Raw genomic sequence first — 21,942 nt, 5'->3', positions numbered from 1 at the left:
AAAAAAAAAATACTTTTTCCTTTAGAAGGGGCAAGAATCTAAAGGATATGCTAGTCCATGCTAGATTTTTTACTCCTACAGAACGAATGAATATAAATTTGAGCTTAGCAGGAACATATCCCTGTGGTAGATGTATAGCATGTCAATATGTGAGTAAAACATTTCAATGTATTAATGGACAGAATTTTCAGTCTAAAGGTATGTTTTCATGTAATACTGAAAGCATTGTATATGCACTCAAATGCCCATGTGGGATGTTTTATGTGGGGGAAAGTAAAAGGGCTTTTAAAACCAGGTTACTGGAACATGTTAGGGATATTAGGAATGAAAAGTTAGAAAGTCCACTTGCAATGCACTTTAAAAAGTATCATAATAGTAACCCACAGGGTATGCTAGATACTGTTTTAGAACATGTTTCTATTGCTCAATATGGTACTAATGTAAAGAAAAAAACTTTTGTATAAAGAAAGCCCCTAGTGGCATTAACATAGAATGTAATTGGAGAGTTTTTATTTAATTAATTATTTAATTATATAACTATTTAGGTGTTTTAATTGTTTAATTGAAAATAGGTTGATTAATTCTATTGTATAAATGTGTGGTGTTTTTTTCTGTTTGTATTCTCCTTGGAAGGCATTTGTCGAGGCGCTAGAGAGAATTTGTATTAAATTTTGTGGTGGATCCTGGTTCCTGGTCGTTTGCTTTGATCTGATCTATATTTTTTTGCTTTATTTGTTGTTCTTCATAATATACCACAACATCACTACCTGAATGATGTGCTTTTCAAAGAATAATTCTTCAGACTCTTCTATCAAGAAAGAACTTTTAGCTGTGACAATGACTTTACAAGAGATGTCATTGAAACTAGACAAAATGGACACAAAAATAGATGGTTTTGAAGAAAAATGCTCTAAACAGATGGATTTAATACATAAGGAATTAAAACTTCAAAAATCTCAAATTTCTGACATAGAACAGTCTCTTAGTGATGTGAATGGAAGACTTCAAGAGGGAGAAAATAACACAGAGTTCCTTTTAAAGCAGAACACTGCTCTTCAAATTAAAATAGAAGACCTAGAAAATAGGTCAAGAAGAAATAACATTCAGATTTTTGGTCTACCAAACAACATGGAAGAAAGCAACATGGTGAGGTTTTTAACTACTTGGTTACCAACTGTTCTAAATCTTCCTGAAGCCCTTTCCTTTGGAATAGAAAGGGCACACAGATCCATTGCTTCTTCTCCTAATAAAAATGCTTCAAGATCTGTTATTGTGAAATGTATATCAACACAAGATAAAGAGCTAGTGCTGAAAACTGCATGGGCTAAGTCCCCTATAAAAGTAAATGACAATATTGTATGTTTTGCCAATGACTACTCCCCTGCAGTGATGGCTAAAAGAAAGCTCTTTCTTCCTATTATTAAGGAACAGAGGGATGTAAAGTCTTTGATGATCTTGACTCTGCTGTTTCCTACATAAAAACAAGTAAATTAATAGAGAAAATAGAAGATATGGAATGGTCAAATCCTTCATTGAAGAGAATTGCTGAAAATAATTCATGGAAATCTTCAGAGAAAAAAGAAGTTAAAAGATAAATAACTGTTCTCCCTTTAATTTTATTATTTCTACAGTACTTGATTTCTGAAATATGGCTTACTGTTTTATGACACTAAAAATGCTTTGAAAGGTAGGGCTACGATTAGGACAAGTTCTGTCAAGCTGATATGTAATACTTGAAAGATAGACAACAAGCAGTCCTCTGGGACAGCCATCTTTCCTCTCTGCTCCCAGTCACTATTGGTGTCCCTCAAGGATCCATCTTAGGACCCCTTCTCTTCTCCATATTTATAAATAACCTGTCTACCTCTCTTCCCACTTCCACATGTATTCAATACGCAGACGATTCAACTCTCATCTGTTCTGCTGCTTCCCCAGCTGAACTTCATTCTTCTACCCAACAAGTCTTTACAGCAGTAGAAAAATGGTTCCAAGATATCTGTCTCCTCCTTAATCCCAAAAAAACCAAACTATTACTTTTCTCTCCTACCCTTAAATCCCCCCCCTCTCCTTTTCAATTATGTCTGACAATGGCACTATCATTACACCTGACTGTTCCACTAAACTACTAGGCGTCACAACAGATAATCAACTAAACTTTGATTACCACATTGACCTAACCATCAAAGCTGTTAATAAAAAGATTGGTGCTCTTTATAGACTTAAGCCCTTTCTAACAGCATCTGCAAGAGTGTCTCTAGCCCAAACTCATCTCATCTCCACACTATTGTATGCCTCCCCATCCTTTATAAACCTTTCAAAATCTAACCTTCAGAAACTTGCCATGGCCTATCATAGCATTGCCAGGTTTGCCACAGGTTCCCCATTTCACACCCCTCATTGTGTTAACCTCAAAAAGCTGGACTGGCTCGAACTCCAAAATCTGATTCTCCTACATCAATTAGTTATCACCTATAAAATCCTCCACTACCCTTCTAATACACCCATACTAAATAACCTTGTTGTCCCTTACAGGAATCTTGCTTCCCTTCGTTCAGCCAACAAACTACTAGTTGCCACTCTCAAAACACACAACAAAGCTGGTGACTCCTTGTTCACAAACACCATTGGCTCATACTGGAATAAACTTCCCATAGAACTGACCTCTCTAGGCTCTTCTCAACTTTTCAAGAAACAACTGAGGAACTATTTTGAGTCTCACTGGCTATGCCCCTGCTCAAACCCTAACTGACCTGAGCATCCAACCCTCTTCTCATTTCTCTCCATTTACCTCTATGCTTGTCCCTATCACTAATACTACCCCTCTTCTGCAACTATCTACTATCCACTTGGTTACTACTTTACCTCTGCAACCTGTTATCCCCCCCAAATTTATAGGTTGCTCCCAGCTATGCAAATCTGCCTCTTAATCTATTGCCCTGGCACAAAACAATTATAACAATTGTGAATACTGTAAATACCTATAGACTCTTATGTAATTTACTACTTTCTTTCTTTTATGGCTGTACTATTCCTACTACAGCAAAGAATTTGCAAACATAAATCATCACTCTCTGTTATAGCTATAGCTTTGTTAAGTTTGCTAATTATAGCTTTGTTTAAGTTTTGCTAATTATAGCTATTGTCAATTTGCTTTAGTACCATTACTATGCTACATTGGACTAATTTTCTTATCATGCTTATAATTTTGCATCCCGTTGTACTTTTTATGTTACCTTCTAGTATATAGTGGAGCTTTTCTCCTCGGGCCTCTGCTGAAAATGGACATGTATCCAGCCAGACTAGCCCGGTCAACAAATGTAAAATAAAAATAATAAATAAATAAATACGGTTAAAAGTTTAAAATATCTGATAGGAGCATTAAACTGACAAGGGATTTGTGTTTCGTGGTGAGTGATTGGAACTCTGATATATCTACTGTGAGTGTTGACATTAATAGATTAAAAAAAAAAAGGTGTTTCTGTATTATGTGGTTTTTCAGGTACTGTTGACATTGACGTTTATTGTTTACTTTCCTCCTATTTTATATTACTTGCTTTATATTCTTGATTTAGTAGTAGTATTTATGGTAAAGATGCCTTTGAAAGAGAAAAAGGTGATAAGAAGGCTCGCTGAATCTATGTTTGTCATGTTTCAAAACTCACAAGCACTTTGCATACTTTTTGTTTTCTCTTTTTTACACTTATTTGAAAAGTTCCAGCTAAAAACACGATACCTTAGCTTCAGTTTACCTTCAGAATGTTTCCTCGAGCCCTGGAGTTGCTTCTGTACATAAATATTGCCTAAAAGATAGGTTCGCATTGTCGCAAGTTCGTTTAATCAGTGTGAACTCTGACCTCTAATGACAGGAACTGATCAGAATCTTCAAACGCGACTTGCAAGATTCATCATAGTGGTTTTATTACAAGAGAAGTATTTGTGGGGGAAAAAGTAAAGAAAACATGAATAGATGCCATCATATACTGCAATAATTATTTAGATCTATACCAATTTTGTTTTCTTTTAATAAGTTAGGTATTATTTGTTCACTTTATCACATGTCGTTAAAGGAAAAGTGAACTTTGACATTTTAAGGTAGGAAGTCATTGGAATGTTTAAATGCTATTTGTAATGTTTCACTATGCTGACTCCAAAGATCACTAATGGAATAAGGAAGTGTAAGTGTATTTACAGTTAGATGATAACTGTATTAAAAAATATATAAAGTTTCCATAAAGCACACGTTTTATTTTGATGTAATGTTTCCATGTTGCTGCAACTAGACTCTAAATGCTTTGACAAGGCAATTTATGACACTGTTGACTGACTGTAAACATTCAGTAATTCATTAGATTATTACTGGATTCTTTATGTTTTAATTGATGAATTACCTTATACATTTTGTAATAACCATTGAAGTATACCTCTGGGTTTTATTTATACACTAATTATCTTCTAAGCTCCTGTCAAAATAGTGAAGTATACCACAAACTGTAATGTATTTATTCTGATGTTTATTTTTTTATATATTCAGCTGAGATTTTCTGCTTTTATAAGTTTCTTAAATGATATATGGCAGTTAAGAAAAGTACTCATTGCATTTTTAAGATAATTTGTTTGACTCCGACAAACAAATGTTACTGATATACTTTTTTCTTTATTTATAAGAGTTTGTATCTGGTTCATAGTAGGAATTGGATGACATAAAGATTTACTAGTATTTAGTGGATCGGGATCTTCAGGTCTCATATGATTAATACCTTTTAATTTGTTTGCAGCTGCCTACATATTTTCTACAGCTCATCATATATTGGACGGGAGATTGTAAAAATTCTTAGTTATTCTTTTGATGTGACTTGATTGTGCAACTGTAAAATTCTATCAGATGAAGGGAACTTCCCTGTGTTGCATAATAAGTTGATATATTGAAGGGATTTGCAGCCTCAGCTGTTATGTTGTGCTGTAAAACATAGAAATATTATTTGTAATTTCTTTCCCTTATATCACTGATATTTGCAAGCAGTTTTGAGGCAGTTGTAAACTTATGTTACACAGTAATTTCTAGCTATGGCATGCTTGGGGTCTGAGTGTGATAGTACATATGTACCTTTACTGCTCTTCTTTATATTATAATATGAAAGATTCTCATATGTGCAAAAATAGCAATGCCACAAGACAGTGTATATGTTATAGATCACATGTCTTGGTTTGGTTATCATAGATATTAGTTGGATGCATACTCTATTGCACTCATTAATAGTTAATAGTCGGTGTCATATATATGTCTAACTTAGTTTTAACACATGATTTTTTATATCAGTACTGCCTATGGCAAGTAAATATATAATTAAAACTTTAAATCCTTAATACTTTAATTTAGGAAATACTGATAGGAAATTAATATTACATCCATTTTGTCTTTTATTAATAATATTAAACATTTGTCATGGTAGAGGGGAATTAACTGTTGTTGGTAAGGGGGTGGTTGATTCAATCAGTACTCTGTTTGCATCAGGAGTATCTTGAACTCCATGAAGTGGTTAATAAAAAGTGGTTTTGATACCTTGATCATTGATTCAAGAATAAATCATTCGTTGTTGAAAGTTATATATAGTTTTAACTATACAATGTTTATTTTTACAAGTTATTGTATGTCCATAACAAAATCCTTGATATCTATTTGTGTAAAAAAAAACAAATGTTTGCTTTTAAATGTATGTCTTTGAATGTAAATGATCTTAACAGCCCTGTAAAAAGAGGAAGTCTGGTTAAATATTTAAAAACAAATAAGGTTGATGTTGCTTTTTTACAAGAATCTCACATAATAGAAGAAGATCTAGGTAAAATATCTTTTAATGGTTACACAGTACTTGCAGAATCACATTATCAGACCAAAAGAAAATGTACAATGATATTATGGAAGAAATCATTGCCAATTCCCAAAATATTAGATTTGTATTCAGATAAAAATGGCATGTTATGTATAGTTACTTTAGAAATAAATAAAAAACAAGTTACATTGGTTAATACTTATTGCATACCAGGTATCGGTGGAGAAACAGTAAACAAATATCTTGAATTAACCTTAACTAAAGTTAAGGGTGATATAATATATGCAGGAGACTTTAATTATATCCTATCTAAAAATGACACCACCAAAAGTAATAATTTTAAAATTTCTTCTCCTGCAAAAAAACTTATTAATTTCATTAATCATTCAAATCTGAGATATATTTATGAGTTAAAGGAAGCAAATTCTCTAAATTACACTCATTATTCCTATAGATTTGGCACTCAAACTACTATCGACAAAGTATTTGTGACTGCTAGCCTATATTCTAAGATACAAGAAGTTCTAATTAGCTCTTGCCCGATGTCTGACCACAATGCCATTTTCTTTAAAATAAATATCAAACGTAATAATTTGATATTTGGCAAAGAATCCCAGCATATATTATTAATTTAAAGGGGTTTAAAGAGTGGCTACTAAATGAAATAAAACTATTTCTAGATATTAATAACAATAACATAACTTCCAAAGCTATATTATGGGACACTTTAAAATCTTATTTATTTGGTAGAATTAAAAATCGGTACTTAAACAAGAGAAAGGAATGGGAAAGTGAATTAATCAGAATACAATTAAGAATTGATATAATAAGATAAATGCTAAGGACATAAATTCAAACACTGAACTAAAACAACTCAACTTAGAATATATGGAAAAAAGTTACAATAAATTTAGAAAAACTCAAATTGCAATCCTATTCAGTAAAGTCCAAAAACATGCATAGATTAGCAGTAAAATCAAAAAATCTAGATATGTCTAAACATATAACAGAGATTAAAGATGATACAACTAACAAACACAAACATGCATCAGATCGAAAAGACATCTTAGAAGTATTCAGAACACATCATGAAATTATAAACCAAGAGCATTTAAACACTGGTTACAATGATTTAAAAGACAATTTCTTAAAGGATAATCTTAATAAAAAATTAACAAAAGAGCAAAATACTAAATTGTCCAAAGCAATAACTTTAAAAGAATTAAAGGAAAGAATTTTGAGTCTTAAAAATAATAATTTGCCAGGTCTATATGGTATAATTGGGGAAATATATAAATTACTACTGGATGAAGTACTACAAACACAATTAGAAGCTTTCAAATAATTTAGGAAGAATGAAATTTCAATACCCTCCTGGAAATATGCCATGATATCACCAATTTTGAATCATGGAAAAGATCCAACTTTAGTGGCCTCTTATTGCTCTATATCACTGTTAAATTTCGACTATAAAATTTTTATATCAATACTTGCAAACAGACTAAATCAATTAATGCCTAATCTGATAATTGATGATCAAACGGGTTTCATTTTGGGTCTATATTAGAACATCGAAGTATTACTACTTTGAATGTTCTAATATCGAACCCTTTGCATCGAATGCTGAAAACAATGAATCTGCAGAATATCGAATACTTTCCTAGGGAAAGTATTGGGTGGGCCGTTTCTGCAGCTTCACTATTTCCTCAACTGTGGCGCGAAGGTTATGGACCGGGTTAAGGTAAGTGTGTGAACGAAGGTGAGTGTGCGATAGGGACATTAGGGTTAGGGAGCAGGAAAGGTGAGTGTGCGATAGGGACTTTAGGGTTAGGGAGCAGGTAAGGTGAGTGTGTGATAGGGAGTTTAGGGTTAGTGAGCAGGTAAGGTGAGTGTGCAATAGGGACTTTAGGGTTAGGGAGCAGGTAAGATGAGTGTGTGATAGGGACTTTTGGGTCAGGGAGCGGGTAAGGTGAATGTGCGATAGGGACTTTAGGGTTAGGGAGCAGGTAAGGTGAATGCACGGTAGTTATGGACCTTAGGGTTAGGGTTGGGTTAAGATAAGTGGATAGCTAGTAGTGTATGTATGGTTTAGTGTAGGGTTTTGTGAAGTGTATGTGTGTGGATTATGTATTTTGGTGTGCTTGTGTTGTGTGTATGTTTGTTGGAACAGCAAATTTTTTCCCTGGGAAAAAATTTGCTGTTCTGAGTGTTCAATGTTGTGGTGTTTCGAGATAAATGGTTCGGATATAGACCGTTCATTTTAAATAGAAAAGTCCAAGATAATATTATTAGATTGTTATCTTAATAGAACATGTAAATAAGAATTAAAAAGAACTGTCAATCATTAATTTAGACTTAAATAAAGCTTTTGATTCCATAAACTGGTCCTATTTATTTAAGACACTTGAAATCTATGGTTTCTCACCCGCATTTATAAATCTCTTAAGTAGACTATATGTAAATTCAGTTTCATATGTCAAAATTGGTGCTTTCTTATCAGGTCCTCTTAAAATCTTTAGAGGTGCCAAGCAAGGATGTCCAATATTGCCTTTACTATTTGTCTTATCAGTGGAACCTTTGGCCAATTACATAAGAGAAAACTCAAATATAAGTAGTTTTAATGTAAATTCTAGTTATAATTCCAAAATACAACTGTTTGTGGATGATATTCTGTTAACAATTGGAGATATAAATTCTTCTATTGATCATATTAAACAATCACTCCAAACTTTGAAAGGATTTCAGGCCTGAAATTTAACCAAGATAAAACAGAAATTTTAATATTGAACAAAAAGATAGATAATACATTGAAAAATCATAGTGAATTCAATTGGTCAAATGACACACTTAAATACCTAGGGGTATTAATAAAACCATCCTGAAAAGATACCATAAATACAAATTATAAAAGTTTAGTAGCCATTGTGAAAGAATATGCAGATAGATGGAACAAAATGTTTTTTTCTCTATAGAAATAAGACTAGCTTTAATAAAGATGATCATACTACCAAAAATGTTGTTCTTTTTTCAAACATGAATAGCTTCGCCCTCAAAGAAATTATTAAAGCATCTACATTCCATGTTGTTGAAATTCTTATGGTTTCCACAAAAAACAAGAATTGCTTAGGCATGGCATTTTAGAAACTGGGATGAGGGGGAATATCATTTCCAAACCTAGAGCTCTATGCGGAGTCTGTAGTCCTTAAAATAATAACACATTGGTTAAATACTAATTATAAATCAAAATGGAAAAATCTTCACATAACTACTCTTCTTACCAATATAGATATAAAAATAGGAAACCATAAAACTTTTTTTAGTGTTAAAGGATTTTATTTATAATACAAACAAAAATGAAAAATGATCTCTATTTCTTAAATATATATTAAGTAATTTTAAAAATCAATAAATAAAACATATCTGATGGAAAGCTTTATTTTTTATTGCTTCTTATAGCATATACAAAGAAATGCCTTGATTCGTTTAACATAACCAAAATCAGTGATATGAAAGAAAATGGCTTAGTTTTTTGGCACCAATTTCTAATAAATAATAACATACAAGAACCAAATTCCCTTATGGCTAGATATATATATACATCTGCCAACTTTCTAAAACTTTTCTTCTAAACCTCTCCTTTTCCCCAGCAAACTCTGAAATATAAATTTCATTAATTACCTCTTTTACCTCTGTATGGTAGGGTTTTTTTTTTTGTTTGTTTGCTTGTTTTCCATCGCTAGGAAACTGCCTTCTTGGTTACTACCATCAAAAGATTTAATTGTTTCTCTATCTTACTGAACATATGGGTTGAAAGTAAATCAAAAAAATGGATATGAGTTCAACTTGCTGGATAATAACTTGTCATACATATATCTTATAATTCTCTGTTAAGCTGCTCTAACTGTGGGTTTGCCAAATAATGTGTAATCAATGCCCAATGTTTCCTTTGTTACACCTCCAGCACTCTGGTGAAACAGTATAAAACATTCTTTGCAATCTAGCAGACACAGTAGTTTAGAAGAATTTGAACAAACACTACCACCCAAAAAAATCTAAATAATGAGAGATGGTAGTGTATCTAGGGGCTTAAAAAATGAGTTTGGTATTCAAAGGTCATTTGGATGCCTACTTTTCTTTCCAGTCAAGTCAAAATCTATTACTGTTTTTTTTTTCAATCTTGCTACTATGTAACATTTTATAAACTCTACTAGCATTGCCATCCTAAGGTAGTTGCCTCATTTATTCTTGAAAAAAAAACACTAAACCCAAATTAGCTGATCCTTTACATCTGTCTTTGTAAGCTTCAGTTTTGCTAAGGTTTTCCTAAGATTCATGAAAACTGATTTGCAATCATGTCCAGTTCAAAACAATGGGTGGTATTCATAGTCATTACACTAATGCATTAAGGCTATCCATGCTGTCTGCAAATGAGCAGAGCAAAGCCCTGATTCATAAATGCTACCTATGATAATGTAGGATGACCATGAATGAACATAAGCAAATGAAGTGACACTGAGACACAAATGAAAAATTATGTAAAATGGCTTATGGTAATGAAGCCATCTCACTCCTTCTTGTGATCCATAGTTAATCTTTCAGACTTTACCATCCTGTCAGCAGATTTACCTTAAAAGGCAGAATTGCACCTTTTCCATCTATTTTTCAATCCACCAGGATGCTGTCACTTGCTGCTAGCCTGGCTATTTCTATAGTGAGATGCTTGTTTGGGTGAGCCAAAACTGCTTGGGCCTAGTAACACTCACCAGCCAAGAAGGCAGAGATATAAACAGAGAATAACATATTAAAATTTTGACAATAAGGTGATACTTGATGGGTTTAGAGTGTAAATGAAGATTGTAAGGGTCTTAGTGAGTTTGTATGGCCCCCACAGGGGCACTGTGAAATGCATGGACTTCCTATCCATGTAAATGGAAAGGTATGTATAACCCTCACTATACTTGCCACTGGGACCTTCCATAGGCAGATTGTGGATACATTGGATATCTCACAGGCTTCTGCCTCAAGGGTACCCCATCAGTCCCTAGAGGTACTCCTGGCACATGTGGATCAGTAAATGTATTTCCTAATTTCATCTCAGGACTGAGTCCAGACTATGTGTGCCTTTTATGGGGTGACACATTTTCCTGAGATACTCGGTGTGATAGACTGCACCCATGTTGCAGTTAGGGCCCCAAATGGTCCAAAGAGGGGAAGTACCTCAATATGAAGTAATGCCATTCCATCAATTGCCAGGCAGTGTGTGAGGCATGGGGGTGCATAACTAACATCACTGCCCAGCATCCTGACAGTGCACACAATTACCATATCTGGTATAATAACTCACTCTGCCACCTCTTCTTGCATGGTAGGATGTCCAGTGGTCATCTTGTTTGTAAGTGGAAGAATAATATTTTTTCTTTTTTTTTTCTGTTTTATTTAAGTAGTTATTAAAGGTAAAATGTGTTGCTGAATTCTAAAAAAAACAATTTCTTTGTTTTGTCCCCGCCCATTTTCTTTTCTTTCAGGTGATGCTGGATAGCCACTGGAGTCATGGATCATGACACTAGTGAGAAATCCAAGTGGAGCTTAAGTAGACAAGTTCAAATTAGCCATGTCCCAGCATTGTATTGTCATCAAGAGGTCTTTGGCCTCTTGTAGAGTAACTTTAGATCCCTGGATGAGTCTGGAGGTGCCCTTGCATATAATGCAGTAACTGCATAAAGGATGTTTACTGTTTCTTGCATTCTGTAGAGCATGATTATGCACCAGTCTGCTGGTGAAGTGACCCATGTTGTCACTGCAACTCCCAATTCCAGTTGTACTATGACTAATGTTGACCAGTCAGAAGCAGAAGTAAGGTACCCTATGCAGCAGGCTCAGGCTCATACATGGCACTCAGCTGCACAGAAAAAGATTCATCTTCAGCTTCTAGTCCAAAACTATAGACCATAACATTCAAGCTAGTGTTTCCTTTCTTATAAAAAAAGCACATAGAGTATAACAAATGCATGCAGTGCTATGTGTGGGCTATGTTGTGTGGTACATGGTCTGCTGTCACTGTTCATCTGACAATTCTTCTTATCTTTAAATAATTCATTTTTTATTTCAGAATAAGTACTGATATTATTGCTGGTAAAAGCCATGCTTGAATTCTCACTGACTCCTGTTCAGTAATGTCATAAGCCATCATATAAGGAATAATCACATTTTTAACTTTATGCTGCAGTGGTGTACCTAAGTATGCACATACTGAATGTCTGAAGTGTTACAATTAGTAAGAAATGATACTTCAGTATTTAACATGAGTTCATACCTTGCAACTGAATGAAAATGTACCACATTTTTTATATTATGCAATGTTTACTCAATTTGAACTATGTTGTCTGTTGAGGTACTGCATATCAGATTATTTCATTTTTGTCATACACAATAATTTGTGGAATCAGAGGCATAAAATATCATCACTTGTGCAATGGTGAGGGTGAAGTGGTAGCAGAGTTTATTTCCATGGCAGGATACTAACTTTAATCTTAATTTTTTATTAGCGTTTCATGGAATAGTGGTGTATTACTACTTTTAAGTTGTAGGTAATTGCCAGCTATAACAATGGTTATGTAGAGAGCATTAATGGTTTTTATCACTACATTCTTATGTTATGATGTACAGCTTTCTTTTCACAGTTCCATTAGTTTTTAAGCTATACTATTATAGAAATGAAATGCATACAGTTGAAAGCTATCCAAAGTCCCCCTCCCTTTTTTGGACATTTTGTTTAATAAGTTATTCCCCTTTCAAGTTAAACATTGTCATGTACATGTGAAGGAAAGTAGTGGAAATGTCACACTTGAGTCACAATAAGTCAAGAACAAATATGTCATACACATCTCCTAAAGATATGCTAAGTGATGGTGCAAGTGCTTTAATAGAGTTTTCTTATTCTAAATATGCTATCCTCCACTGTACTAGATATAAATTATAATGTCTGTACATCTGTGAAAAAAATGTCTGTACATCTGTAAAAAATATATATATATATATTTTTAACTTTTTATTTCTGTTTGCTATTTGCATGTAATTATATGATATGTCACTGCCTATGCTTGGAGCTTTTCTCCCCGGGCCTCTACTGAAAATGGACATATATCCAGTTAGACTAGCCCAGTCAACAAATGTAAAATAAAATAAAATAAAATAAATAAATAAAAGTGATTTTGAAGAGGACTGTCATGAGAGTTGGATGGTCAGTTGGTTCTGATGTTGTAATCTACTTGATGCAGATGATCCTACAGACAGTGAGCTAACAGTGCTGTGGGATGCAACTGGGACCTAGAATGAGAGGTTCTGTTAGGTGTAGATGAATGTTGATGTGGTCTGCCTGAAATTTGTTGTGCTTCTTCCCTCAACTAATTACATCACTTTCTTGAGAAGCACTTGCAGTGTCATGTGATCTGCCCCCCCATGTGCCTAGACAGTACCCTGTCCTCTTACCTTTCCAAGAGTGACTCCTAGTACAGTCTGGTTATTCTTAACTAATGTATCAATGGAAACTTAGTGTGCCACCATACTATGTACAAGTGTGATCACTGCATTAAACCTACTGTGCGCAATTTCCATGTAGTACTGGAAATACTCATGTACACCTTGAAGGACTCTGACCATTTCAAACTGACTCTCTGTGACAGTGCTCTGAGTCCTAAAAATGTCATGGCACATTTGCTGCTGGCAGCCAACACCTTATGTGTTTCCTAGGATAGCTGAAAGAAATATGTGCACCTGCCTCCCCTTTGTAAAAGTGTCATTGTGGACACTGTTAGCTCTGAATTTCTGCCATCATCCTAAAAGTGTTCATCTGGATTTGATGATATTGATGTAAAGGTGAATAGGTTTTCTCCTTGTACAGGTATGAGTGTAATATCATCATGTGTTTGACTTTGCATGCACTATCACTTCCTGCAGAGTTACAAACATGTTGTGGGGTATGAGATCCTGCCATTAAACTTGGGGAATGTGTGCCACTTTCCTCAGGCTGCCTCAGAAATATAATTAAGTTATCATCTTATTCAACAGCCATTCTGCTGCTGATATCCCCCAAATTTATTGGTAGAGCAGAAATGTTTGCTTCTGCTATTGACCCTGAAAAAAAGATTTGAAAACATTACCAATAAATAAGTAGCACATATTACTCTATATTGAGTAACAAAGTATGGGAACACTTACTATGCACACTAACTTCATTGACATTCTGTGAAGATGTGGATGGTTCACTTGTTAATAGAAACTGTCGTGTGTTGAATACAATTATTCCATGTCAGCATTCAGTTCCCAATGCAAATATATAATAATGTTTTCAAACCAACCTTCCAAGCAGATGAGTGCTGCTGCTGCAGACATTGGTAGTAGCCAGTGTCCACACCACCTGTGATTATTCCAATGCCATCATATTTTGTGTCACAGCCATTCTATGCATGGACAGGAAAAATGATACTCCTCCTTAAAAGTGAACATGCAAGCTATCCTAAAAACTGTAGACCAATAACTTCCCTTCTGATGATATAAACTGTATACCGGAATTGATGCTGACAGGGTTTATAGGCATTTAGAAAACACTCAATCATGGTAATAGAAAAAAAGGTAATAAAAGAAAGTCATATGGAATAAAAGATCTTCTTTGTTAAATAAAGTCATAATGAAGCACTGTAAAAAGGGAAAGAATCAAAACAAGGCATGGATAGACTACTAAATTGCATTTGACATCTTCCCACATTCATGGATAAAGGAGTGTGATGTCAGACGTCTGACAATATAATAAATACATAAATAATAAAATAAATGCAGTCCTGGAATGGGAATACAGAATGTATTATACAGCTAGTGAGGCCGTCTCTGCTAAAATACGGCTGGGCAGCTGTCTGTATGGCTCACCACTGATTACGATATTACTGTCCATAGTTTACAGCTGCAGTGGCTATGCTTTACAGCTATACTGCTCCACGGCGAAGTGCTTCCGCAGCCATTTGGTTTCGGTGATGTAGCTCATAGGGCAATGTCTTGCGAGCTACACACCGGAACCCTACAATTTGGCTCCCAGACAACAACAAAATATAAAGACTTCTCATCTTCTTTTTGTGGATAATTTAAAACTGTATAGTCCATCTGATGATGATCTGGAAGTACAATTGCAGGTGGTCAAAGCTTTCTCAGGTGATATACCAATGTCATTTGGTCTTGATAAATGTGCAAAAATAACCTTTAAAGCAGGAAAGCTACAGCACCAAGAAAATATCAGTCTGGGACAGGAATTTGATATAAAGGAACTTGAGCAGGAGGGACTGTATCAATATTTGGGAACTGATGAAGGCTCTACAATAAAACATGAACAAATGCAAACAAATCTTAGGAATATTTTAGCAGACAAAAATTAATACTAAAAACAGCTCTGACATCTAGGAACAAAGTTGAAGCAATAAACCAATTTGCTCTTCCTGTTCTAACTTACTGTATTGGGGTGACTGAGTGGCCCAAAATGTATTGAATCAGTTGGACTTCACACTTATCAAAGGATTTATAAAAATCAGTGTATACCAAGATTATACATTCCCTGTTAATAAGTGTCTTCCTGTTTTTTTATGTTACCATAAAGTTCACCAACAGCACCTAACTGACTCACATTGATAGTTTTCCAGTAACCATAAAGTTCACCAACAGCACCTAACTGACTCACATTGATAGTTTTCCAGTAACTCATACACTCAAGCAGTATTACTCTATACAGCAACCTGAGTTTAGCTGCTGTAACATAAGCCTCAGAATTAGGGATATCATATCTCCTGAGTGATATAGGTTGTCTGAGGAACTCCGAAGATATCACAGGATTCTCGTCATCCAAAATTAATTCAGTAACTAGTTTTCTGAGTTGTTATAGACTATTGGTGGAAGCATTGGTTCCTCCTGAGGTGCATGCAGCACCTATGGAAGAAAGAGCCAGGAGACTGCTTGAATTTTCTGTGGCATATCTTGACAAATCCTCTCAAATCCTCTAGCAGATTGTTAACAAACCACAGCTTTTATTAAGTTTTCCCTTATAGCCTAATTCAGCCATTGCAGCTAAACATGTTCCTAATTTAACCTCAGGGTATGACAGTACAGTACATTAGGATTTATGGCCATTCAATATCAAAAATGTATTTAAGATTGCATAATAATAATAAGAAGAAGAAGAATAACAATAATAATAATTTTAGGTCCCTATCAATATTAGTAAATTAGATCACAAGATCATCTGTGATCATCTGTGTAAAGTGAGATCTGTACATGTTGCTCCTGAAAAACACATCTGTTACAAGGTATATGCCTCAATTTTGCAGCTAACAGTTACATATATGACACAAAAAGAGCGAAGCAGGCGAGCAATCATATGTCTCTGGAAACCAGCATTATTTTGATCCTGATTTTAATGTTCCTTTACAGACACTGTAAAAAATGCAACAAAGCAGGTTGGAAAGAAAAGATATTCTAGTACTCCAAATAAGAATTTCCATCTAGCATAATCAAATGTGTTTTCAGTGTCCAGACTATTACAGGACAAGCATTCCTGCCAGCATTCTTTAAAAAGAGCAAAAGTCTTAATTAAATTATCAAAGGTGGAATGTCCTGGTGCAAATCTTATTTGATTAGGATACATAGTACCAGGAAGGAACTAGGTCTGCGAATATTTAATAGTCATGGTTTACAATGGATATTGGAAGGTAAAAAACAGTTTGAATATGATCCTTGCCTTAACTTAAAATATCCCATATTATACTTTGTCTCCTAGATTGTGCAACTGATCCTCTTTCCTGTTCTACTTTCTTTAATCTTTCTGATTATCCTGACAGCGGTCTGTTGCCTAAGTCATACTGCTAAATATTTCTGACTGGTAGGGGAAATTTCAGAGTTGTCCTATTTTAACATGCTTTTGGTTTGCTCTATGCTGTAACATAACATAGGTTTAAATTCTTTCCTAACTTGCTAAACATTAGTCCCAGCACCTGGCTGCAGCCTCACCATTTGGGCTTAAGCATTCCCTAGTCTTCTTTCTTAACTTGTATAATGCTTGACATATCCTTAATATGTCGACTAACTGAGAAGTTCAAAGTTAATACAGGATGTTGTAGAAAGGGAATATTTTAATATGGAAAAACGTTTTAAGAAATTGACTATGAATGATCTATGATTGGTTGAGGTATAGCATGAATTCTTTATGTTTTATTATGTGACATTATCTTGCATATGCATGTATTAGATAATATAAATTAAGAATAGAGTCTGATAATGTCCATTTGTAATGTATAGGATGAAAAAAATTATTCAGCCATTAAAGATGCAACTGTTTCACTGTCTGCTTCTATATATACTGCCTACAAACTTTTGTTAAGTTGCATACACAGAAAAGATAACATGCAATCTGTAACCTTGATTTCTTAAACAAGTAATAATGCCCAAAAGGGTAGATGTTACACAGAAATAACAGACTGTCCAAGGATGCTGTTACAACTGTCACTGTAGGAAGGGGGTCTTCCTTCCCTCCTCTAGAAAGTCTGTTATTTATCAGTAACACCCAACGTCCATTTCCTGGACAGTATTATTGTGTTTAGAAAATGAGTTATCTGTTAAAACTATCTGGTAAGTTGTTGAGTACTGGAGGTGCCAAAAGGACGCAGATCGACTGCTTGTACTTAAGGTAAGCATGTGATTTTGTTGTAATACATAAAATTTCATCATTACTGATGGGAGCTTGTGTTCGAGTGCCTGCATGTTGAGGTTAGTGTAAGAGCTAGAGACGATGACAGATTAGTGATGTAACATTAGTAATGTGATGCTGGAGGGGTCTAAGATATTGACTCAAACTATGGCAAGAGTTTACTTCTATCATTTTTATGACACAGAAGATACTGTCTCTTAGCAGTGAATCATTTAGCTCTCCTAACCTATACTCTTTAGCTTTGTCTCCTTTCAGTCACGTAGGTCTCAATAGACTGTTGCAGCCCTTGATTTCTAGTGAAAACTTAATTCTGAATATACTGTGACTTCTTTTGAGGAATATGCTATTGCTTAAATCTACCCTGAATAATAGCCAGATCAGTCTGTTGCTCTCTATTAATGTCAAATGTGTTAAATACCATAATGACATCATCTCCAGTAAAGTGAAGAAAACTGACAACTTGTTCCTCCTTACTTTTTTATACCTTACCAGTTTGAAGGGATCAAGTTTTTGTTACAATTGCTTTTAATTTTCTGCCAAACTGACCTGCAGAACCAGTGTAACTGGTAGCGAAGAGTGGAAGGATAGATGTCCTTATGATTTTGTAATAGCACTTAAAAGAAGATGGTGTTTGCTTGTTTGGAGCAAATAAATGTTTCATCTGAGAGTTTTTTCTGGCTTCATTTTAAGAGTCCTTATTTGTTGTAATAACTGTTTTTTTTCATGTAAATAATTTTTTTCCATTCCATACGATTTTGATTTTTTTTTTTAATTTGTCATTTGAGTTGCTTCATTGTTTTTTTTTTTTTCCACTTGTGTTGCCTGGGGACTAAGTTTGTTTCATCAAATTTTCCTTGGTGATCTAGTGGTAAATGTGTTTCAATTGCACTGTTTCTGTCCATCATTTATAATCCATTGGTGTTAGTATGGACAAAGAATGTGCATTACAGCCTTTTGAAGGAAGGACTTATTTCACTCCACTTATCTGGCTGGTGCAATTAAATCCACAAGTACTTCTGACATATGCAATAAACAATTTAATTCAGCATTACTCTAGATCTCAGACTTGATTGCAAAGTAAAGGCATACAGCAGTCAGTCTTGCATACATCCATTCTATTCACTCACAAGGCAACAAATACTCAGGAAAGAAGAGTCACATGGCACCCAACCTGCAGGTTAGCATTATGGGAACACTACTTTATACATTTCAAAAGAGAGCCCTTACACCTACTATTAAATAGGTCCTGTCCTTTTTCATCACTGCATCACTATCCAACAGTCACTAGCTATATGCTATGTTGTATAAAGTGCATAGTTTTATTCTGTACTTACTCCTTCATGAAAAGGTTATTATGATGGTTGGTGGCTATTACTAAGTTTAGGCTAATGGCCTATTATTGCTCCTTAATTACTTTCTACACCTTTACAAGCACTCTTTTTTTCCTTTTCAATCTCATAAGTTCCCTTTTCATGTCTCATTGTCCCCAAACTTCACACTTATTTCATGGATGTTTCTTGCCTCAAATCCATAATAGAGAATTCTTCTAGTCCCATGTATCAGGCTCTGGTGTCAGTTCTCTCAGCAGTAAATAGGCACAGCCTAGTGATGTCTGCACTAATACTTGAAAAAAGGCACGGATACATCTTTGTTTAAACATTTCTTTAGGACTGTAGAACAGAGTTTAAGAGTACACATATATGAACCAGTTTACCTACTCATTTACTGACAGAAATAACCTTTTCATGCAGGTCACTACCAGATTCTTCCTTTTCATTGTCCAAGCATGTCCTCAGTAAGTGCATATGTGGAGAACGATTTCCTCTAGAAGACACCTGTAGAAAGCAACGACTCTGTTTAGCCCTGAATATTGCTTTAAAAGCTAAAGGTCATGCCCTAAATGTAATAGAGAAACTTTAAGAAGAAGACTATTCCATCTTGATACCCACATTCTGAAGGCTAAAATGTAAACTAATTTGTCTCTGGTTCATTATCATCTCTTCCTACGATTGCTAAGAGGACCACGCAAGAATCTAACACAATGTAATGAGAAACTGAAAGCAACAGGCCAAAAATAGAATGAAAAAGAGGACAATTTCAAAACATGAGGAAAGCTTTGAAGTAAGTTCTTTTAAGAGAATCTGAGGCATTTATTGTCTTCTCACCACCAATATCAGCAGAACAGAAATGTGTGTAGACCTCAACCAGAATGTCAGTGTTAGAGATTTTGGTTATTACCACTCCTACTGCTAGCATTACTCTCCAGGTGTTCCGCATGTCATGTAAAAACCAAGTTCATAACAGCAAATGTGATGCTCAATAGATTTAGCTCCAATTTTACCCCCCTTTCTCCCCACCCCCTTCAGGAAATACCCACAACCATAACTTCCCCAACCATTAATAGAAAAGAGGTCTTCAAGGCACTGTCCACGGCCAAGAACACTATGTCTCAATAATATCCCAGGATGCTTCCTTCATGACATGAAACATGAATTATTGGGCCTGCTAGATTCACTATTTAACCACAGTCTATAAACAAGCTTTGTGAGAAATTACTTGCAGACTGTAATGATTATCCCACTACTCAAGGACCCAGGGATTTATTGACTCATAAGCTTGATTAGCCAAGTTCACAGGTGACTGAAAACTAGATGCATGCATCATTGAATTCCCCAAGACACAAATACCCTCCAGGAAGGCCTGACACTGACTAAAAACTGTTGCTGGAGTCACTGTCATAAACTCAATGCCAAGAAGTGCATATTAGTATCTTTTGATAAGACAGCCACTTCCCACAAATTTTTACATTGATAATACAGCCTTAGGAGTAGACAGAGTAGTGAGTGATTTGGGAACACATGCAGAGAGTGACTTGGCCTTTGACCACCATGTGTCTACAGCAATAAGGAAACCATTCTATATTTCACAACTTATAAACAAGCATATGGCATTGAGGTCCAAAGATGTCATCTTTCTATTGTACTCTGCCCTCACAAGACCAATCATCGAGTACAATGTCCCCTTCAGTATGTATCTGGCAAAAGGCATATGGAAAAACTTGAGTATCCACAGAGGCTCCTCACAAAAAAGAATACATGGTTTAGAAAACAAGTCCTTTGCAGACTGCTTCAAAGCCTTGTCCTTACATACAGTTTCCTACAGCCTGCTGAGTGCCTACAAAGTATACCCTTAACCAGCCTTACCAGACCTTCTGCACATCAGCAAAACAAATAGCATCTAGGAAACCCTACCCAGGGACCTAAACCTTACAGCATAAATAGGACATGCTGGAGGGCCTGATAAGTGTCTGAGAGGTTACCCCTTCTCTGGAACAAGCTTCTCATGCATGTGAAGGAAAGTTCTTCCCTGCACATATCCAACTGAAATGTAGATCAGAAGATATGGAATCAAAAAGTTATTCTTGGAATTGCACCAATGTTTCTATTAGACAGAGGAAGCTTATAAATGCTTGACCAATCATGTCTAAGCATATATACCTCCCACAAAACCTGAGCTTTCTAATATTTCTGGGAGGTATGGCAAGGTTTAAAAAGACCCACTAGAGTCATTAGTATTGTACTTTCCTATGAAGCCTTGAAGTGAATAGATCAATTCTCTTTTAATGGCTGTGGTGACATTTAGCACCTAAACTAGAATGCAGCTTTCTGCTGTATCTGGTCTCCAACACATGTAAGGAGCAGACACTTATCACAGTCCTGACTCCCATACTGTTGTCTAGTATATTTATTCATTTATTTATTTTATTTATTTATTTGTCTTGTTTACCGGGAAAGTCCGACTGGGTAATACCCACTTTCAGCAGTGGCCTGGGGAGGAAAAGCTCCATTTGCTTACATTACATTATACAAAGTTCCAGTCAAGCACATAGTAGTTACATTTCTATTTACATTTATACATAAACAGTAGTTGCATTTATACATTCTAAGATTTTACAGAGATGGGAGTTACTAAAGAGAAAGCACATGTGCAACTTAGTGGATTGTACAGGCAGCTGTTATGCATAAAAATTGTTTTGTCATTTCAGCAAGAGGTTGATAATATTATGTTTAAGGAGAGTATAGTACAGTGAACACAAAGTTTTAACCTTGTGATGAGCATATACAGTACCAAGATTGGTTAAGATGTTGTTTAAGCAGTGGTTTAAAACTACTGAGTTTGTTGGAGAGTTTTATTTGCATAGGGATACTATTTCAAAGTTTAGCAACATACTGGAAGTAGAGCGAGTCTCCTGCAACATTATTTGACTTATTTGTAAGTAATAAGAATTTTTACTAGAACGGAAGCCTCTTGCTGGACAGTAAAGTGGTAATAAGTTTTGTAGTGCAGGGCATTTTTCTGGATGATGAATGAGTT

This window comes from Protopterus annectens, chromosome 7.part0, assembly GCF_019279795.1.
Source record: "Protopterus annectens isolate FY-2018-M chromosome 7.part0, PAN1.0, whole genome shotgun sequence".
Taxonomy (NCBI): domain Eukaryota; kingdom Metazoa; phylum Chordata; order Ceratodontiformes; family Protopteridae; genus Protopterus; species Protopterus annectens.
Note: the sequence above shows the minus strand (reverse complement) of the source record.